Source organism: Monodelphis domestica, chromosome 4, assembly GCF_027887165.1.
Source record: "Monodelphis domestica isolate mMonDom1 chromosome 4, mMonDom1.pri, whole genome shotgun sequence".
Lineage (NCBI taxonomy): Eukaryota > Metazoa > Chordata > Mammalia > Didelphimorphia > Didelphidae > Monodelphis > Monodelphis domestica.
Genome location: NC_077230.1, coordinates 302,163,678 through 302,169,933, shown reverse-complemented (window position 1 = coordinate 302,169,933; position 6,256 = coordinate 302,163,678). Strand labels below are relative to the sequence as shown.

Below are 6,256 nucleotides of genomic sequence, written 5' to 3'. Positions count from 1 at the left end.
CTGGTTTTGGAATCAGTACCATGTTTGTGTCGTAAAAGGAGTTTGGTAGAACTCCCTCTTTGCTTATTATGTCAAATAGTTTGTATAGTATTGGGATTAACTGTTCTCTGAATGTTTGATAGAATTCACAGGTGAATCCATCAGGCCCTGGGGACTTTTTCTTAGGAAGTTCTTTGATGGCTTGTTGGATTTCAATTTCTGATATGGGATTATTTAGGAATTCTATTTCCTCTTCTGTTAGTCTAGGCAGTTTGTATTTTTGTATATATTCATCCATTTCTCCTAAATTGGTGTATTTATTGCCATATAATTGGGCAAAGTAATTTCTAATGATTGCCTTAATTTCCTCCTCATTGGAGGTGCTGTCCCCCTTTTCATCTTTAATGCTGTGAATTTGCTTTTCTTCCTTCCTTTTTTTAACTAGATTGACCAGTACCTTGTCTATTTTGTTTGTTTTTTCAAAGTACCAGCTTCTTGTCTCATTTATTAAATCAATAGTTCTATCACTTTCGATTTTATTAATTTCTCCCTTAATTTTTAGGATTTCTAATTTGGTTTTCTGCTGGGGGTTTTTAATTTGATCGCTGTCTATTACCTCCAAAATAGAATATGAAATGCTTTTTAAAAAAAAAAAAACATTTAAAGCACTATACAATTCCCACCTTTCCAGCCTTATATACTTTTCATGAAACTATGTGGTACTGTCAGTTTGGCCTTCTTACTGGTCCTCATATATGGCACCATATTTCCAGTCTCACTGTCTTTGCAATGACTGTTCTTCATGCCTAGAATGCCCTCCTTTGTTGTTTCTGACTCTTTGGATCCTTAATTTCTTTGAAGACTAAGCTCATGATGTGGAAAAATGGGAACACTACTGGTGGAACTGCAAACTGATCCAGCCACATTGAAGAGCAATCTGGAATTATGCTCAGTTATCAAAAATGTGTATACCTTTAAAGAGACCCAGCAAACAAAACAAAACAACCACTTTGGGGTGTTTCCCAAAGCACTGCCTACTGTCCTAAAGAGTCTCTAGGCTTGAGCTTGGCCCACCTGACCTTTGTCTTTATCTTAGATTGTCTTAGAGTCCATTATTAAGTTTGAAACTGCTAGTCTGAGATTCTCTTTGGGGCAGATTCTCACAAGTACAGGGAACGAGTACAAGCTTTGGGGCCTCCAGTTTATAAGCTAGTTCCAGAACTTGGGGTTCATCAGATCTTACTAGGCTACAAGTTTGGGGTTTCTAGATTCCATGTTGATAAAAATGGTTAGCATTCTTTGTCATAAGTTGAGTAGGTTAATTAAAAAACAGCAACAACAAAACAAAAACATGGAAAGACCTACATGAAATTATGAAGAATGAAATGACTAGAACTAAGAGAACATTATATACAACTACAGAATGAATATCTGAGTAATAACTTGTGGGATGCTCACCTTCAGAGAAAGAACCCATAAAGAGAAACACAAAAAGGTATAATTTGTATATACTATTTGTGTATGCAAATGATACTTTCTCTAGTTGGGGAGGGGAGCAGGAAGCTACCTTGACTTTTATTTAATGCAACTAACAAATTAATAATAATAAAAGGATGTAGTTCATGTGCCAGCTTTTAAATGATGCCTTTCCTGATCTCCCCACCTCTTTTCATTACCCTAGCTCCTTCCCCCATTACCTCCCATCTATTTTGTATATGTCTGCCTATGTACCTGTGGTTCCCTCAGAGAAGATGTAAGTTCCAGAGTAGGGATTGTTTTTCACTGTAGTCATTGTATCCTCAGCACTTCCCACAACCTAGCACATGTTAGGGGCTACATAAATGATTGGTTGATTTCACCTCTAACCTCTAATTCCACTTTGGGGATACTCTTCTGACAGGGCTACCTTAGAAACAGGAGAGAATCAAATTGTTAATGGTAATGTCACATGACTCATTTTCACTCATATTTCTCTGAATTAATGTCCAAGAAGGAGAAACTAAATATTAGAGCTCCCATTTTACCGATGATTAAATTTGGACATGCAAAAGGTTGGTTGGTCGGTCGGTCCAAAGCCTCCCAGCTCTTGAAGGGTACAGCCAACAATAGAACCTGCTAGTAGTCATTGTAGCAAGGTGCTATGAAGGGATAAAAATAAAAATCCCTTTCTGGGGACACAAGGAACAAATCCTGCAGCTTGGATGGTACAAAAGGATAAAGCTTTCCGCTGGGTTCTGTCCCTCCTGCCCCTTCTTTGCTCCGTCCTCCCTCTTTTCCCTTTAGCCTCTTCCTTTCCCACTCCTCTTTTCCCTTTTGCATCTTTTCCCCCTCCCTCCCCTTTTCTTTACTTGCCTCTCCTTTCCCCCCTCCCTACAGTAGCTTGTGGCTCCACCCCCTCATCGAGACTCAGCTCGCGCTCTACCCTCTCCCCCCAACCCCGCCTGCCGCCACGCCCGTCCCGCTGCTGCCATGGTAACCATAGGCGCACTTAGCGGACTAACGGAATCGTCGTAATCGTTGGTACCGACCTGCGGCCCCCTACATCACCCGGACCACGGCACATACAGTTTTCCGAGGCGCGACGTTTAGGTAAAGCGACTATGGGAGTTTAGGGACGACTGGGAAAGCGGGTAGGGGGGAGAGAAGGTTAACCCCTCCCTCTCCTTATCGCCGCTTCTGCCTGGGCTTTGGGCCACAGTGCCGGAGTGCTGGGGGGATTCGGGGCTCGGCTTTTGGGGAGAGGGAGAAGCGCGAGGGCCTTGCACGGCATTGTGGGAATTGTAGTTCGGCTTCCCCACCATCTCGCGCTCTTTTGCTGGGGGACCTGAAGGAAGAGGACTACAAATCCCAGTGGACGTGACGGTGACGGGGCTAGGCGGGGGGAGTCGATGAGCAGATGGCTTTGTAGGGATGAGCATTCTCATTTTCCTTTTTTTGGACTTCCAAGTATCTCTTTGGATGTCATGTAATGCAGTAAAGAGGAAATGGGACCTGGGCTGCCCTGCTCTCCCCATCCCCCTATCCCACTGCAGTATGTTATGTAGCCAGTCTCTAGGCCACCGCCCTACATAATTAACCTGAATGAAACCACCCTTCCCCCCTTACTCCACCCTCCCCCAAAATGCTAGCCCTAGGGCCTGCCCAGCGTCATTGACCCCTTTATCTGTTTGCAGAACTTTAGGTATCTCCCTTTTTGGAAGATTGTGGCAGAGAGGTTATTTTTAAGGAGGCTTTCTCTTTCATATATTACAACAGCATAGTCATTTATATTTGTTCCAAATTGCTCAAGGCCTTTATTAATATTGTTTTATTAATTGGTTCCGTAGTCAGTCAACAAGGATTTATTTTTTAAGCAACAACTTAACAACTCATGCCAGTCTCTGTGGCAAGACCTGGGGATAAAAACTAAAACAAACCTCCAAACTAAAAGAAAATTATAATAGCTTTCTTTAATATGGTGCCTACTATGTGTTACTTTACAAATATTATATCATGACCCCTTCACAACTCTGGGAGGTAGATGCTATTATCTTTATTTTACAATTGAGGAAACTTCAGACAAACCAGTTAGATGGCTTACTCAAGGTCACACAACTTGTGACAGAGGCTGGATTTGAACTCTTGACTCTAGATCCATTTATTCCATCCACTGTACCACCTTGCATTTCCAAAAAAGTTTCTTAATTCTAGAACAAGTATACAGACAACCATATACAAACAGGCTGAAGTGGGGATAATCTTCAGAAGGAAAGTTCTAGTAGTAAGGAAGATAGAGAAATTTCAGAGCTGGAAGAGACATTGTAGGTCATAGAAAAGTTGAGAAAACTTGGATCAGAACAAATGATTGTTCAACATAGCTAGTAGGTGGTAGATACGGTATCTCAATACTGATCTCTTCTGACTTCTTGGCCAATCTTCTTTCCACTCAACATTATTCTTACTGTCAACGTGGAATTTAGAAGCCCCCAAACTTGTAGCCTAGTAAGATCTGATGAAACCCAAGTTTTAGGGCTAGCTTGTAAGTTGGAGACCCCAAAGCTTACACTTGTTCCTGGTTCCCCAGAGAATCCACCCCAAAGGGAATCTGGCTAACAGTTTCAGACTGAATAATGAACCCCTAGGTAAAAGACTGGCCCAGTTAGGTGGGGCTAAGTATATGTTAAGTACTCTTAGTCTTAGGTAGTTTGCCCCATTGTATCTGAGACCTTTTCCCAAGAAGACCCGCTGCTGGGCAGGGACCATCCTTTTAGTATCCTTTGGAAATAGCCCCTTCCCTGACACCCTAGCCTCTGGCTAGGATTCTTTTCCTAATCTTGATTGTATCCTCTCTGTATAGTCTGAACACTCCCATTTCCTTGTAGCTATGGTAATACCATTACATCATCTTTCCTTGCCCCAGGATCTCCCCAAATGGTACATAGGTTCCTCAAATTCTTTTGTTCCTTGGAATTGTCAATCTAGTGTGTTAGCTCTCCTAGGGGGTCACTGTCCAGAGCAACCAGAGTTCAATCCTTGGACTCTGCATAGGCATGTGGCACGCAGCCCTGTGTGGAGGCCTAACTTAGCACTGTACCCCTTTCCTTAATTAAAGAATGTTTTTTCTGACTATTTAATAGTTCTGGGTTTTTTTCCCAGTCAACATTCCTCCTGTTAAGGTCTGGGATTTCACCCACCACCATGGAAGTCCACGAACAATGCAAACAGGCAGAGAAAGGCCATTTATTGAACTGATACGCGCATCAGTGGGAACCTATCATCAGAGTTCCGAGTTGCTTCTGACAGGCTGGGCTTTTTAACTTTTCTGTAGGCACCTTATCTACTATATACCATCCTTGGAATTTTGCCTGCATGTATGGCTCTTACCTGCTTCCTATTATTCTTGGAACTTTGACAATTCTATATTATCGGGGTCTTCCTGGCCTGTTGTTTGACATATTTATTGGGGTCCTCCTGGCCTTTATCTGGTACCTTCTGCAGCTGGCGGTTTGGCATATTTATGGTTCTGACAAGTTTCTCAAGGCTGACCAGCTCATTAGACCTTCCTGCTAGGATTTGGCATATTTACGGTTCTGACAGGTCAGCTTGTTAGGCCTTCCTGATTTCTCAAGTTTGGCCATTTTCCGGCCTCCCTCATTCCAAATAGCCATTGCTAAGGTAGTGTAAAGCTTAAGAGTTATTGAATGTTCCAGGTGTCTGCAAATATATAAAAGAGAAATTACTTTGGTTATTAAGTGGCATATTGGTATTTTCCATCACAGTAAATGAGATCAGAGAAGTTGTCAAGAGTCAGGAAATATAACACAAGACTGTGTAGGGAGCTTATGAGTCTGTCACATGTTTTTATCCATTACTGTAGCTTGTAATTGTGGAGTCTTTGGATTTAGGAGTTAGGAGTCTAGCTTACTATTCTTAACTTGAAACTATTACCAATAATAATAGCAACACTGAACTAGTAGTAGCAGTAGTTGTTAAGAGATAAGTGTTTTGAAGTTTATATGTTTTATATACATGATTTTATTTGAGCCTCTACAATCCTGGGAAATAGGTACTGCAGCTATTAATAGCTCCATTTTACAGATAAAGAATAAATGCTAAGTGCTGGGGATAGAAAAGAAAGACAGCTCTTGCCCTCAAGGAGTTTACATTCAAGTGGAGAAGATAACAGGCAAAGACTGTCTTAAGTTAGAGGCTCTTTAGTTCCAAAAGTTATAGAGGTGCTGCTTAGGGTTGTAGAGAGTAAATCACAAAATTACAGAGTCTGAGAGACAAAAAGGAACTTGGAGGTCATCCAAGTTGTGTGAAGTGGAAATTGAGGGGACCTTGAAATTTCAAAGTACACCCTCTTTAATCACTATTAAAAAATATGACTCACAAAAACCATCACTTAAAAGATAATGCTTTATTGAGAGAAAAGGGGAGGGGGGCCCTGTCTCTAGTCCTTGATCTAAGACAAATGCCCCTCCCCCCATGTATTTACCGAGAAAATGTGGGGGTCACTGCCTTAAGTCATTGACCTAAGACCACTGCCCCCAAATCCTGATACAATCAAGCCTCCCTGAGGGATTATATAACAATTTTACAATGATTGGAGACCGAATGTTGAATAGCTTTGACAAAGGCTTTATAATGGACATATTCAAATCCATTCTTGAAGAAATTGGAGAGTAACTTTTCTGAGTCCTTCTAATTGCTTTACTGTTGTATCCTACTGTATGTATCTGTTATGGGCCGGAAGGATAGCCTTTGGGGATCGGGAAGGAAACCTTTTGCAAGCAGG

At 41.6% G+C, this 6,256-nt stretch overlaps 1 protein-coding gene across 1 annotated transcript in view; it reads left to right on the top strand.

Annotated features, from left to right (window-relative positions):
• Positions 1 to 2,334: 2,334 nt before the first annotated feature.
• The window catches only part of KATNAL1 (katanin catalytic subunit A1 like 1), a 96,605-nt gene continuing 92,683 nt past the window's right edge, over positions 2,335 to 6,256 (top strand). The window contains exon 1 of the mRNA XM_007495271.3: positions 2,335 to 2,568. The gene's annotated coding sequence lies outside the window, so the exon portion shown is untranslated. The remainder of the gene's footprint in view (positions 2,569 to 6,256) is intronic.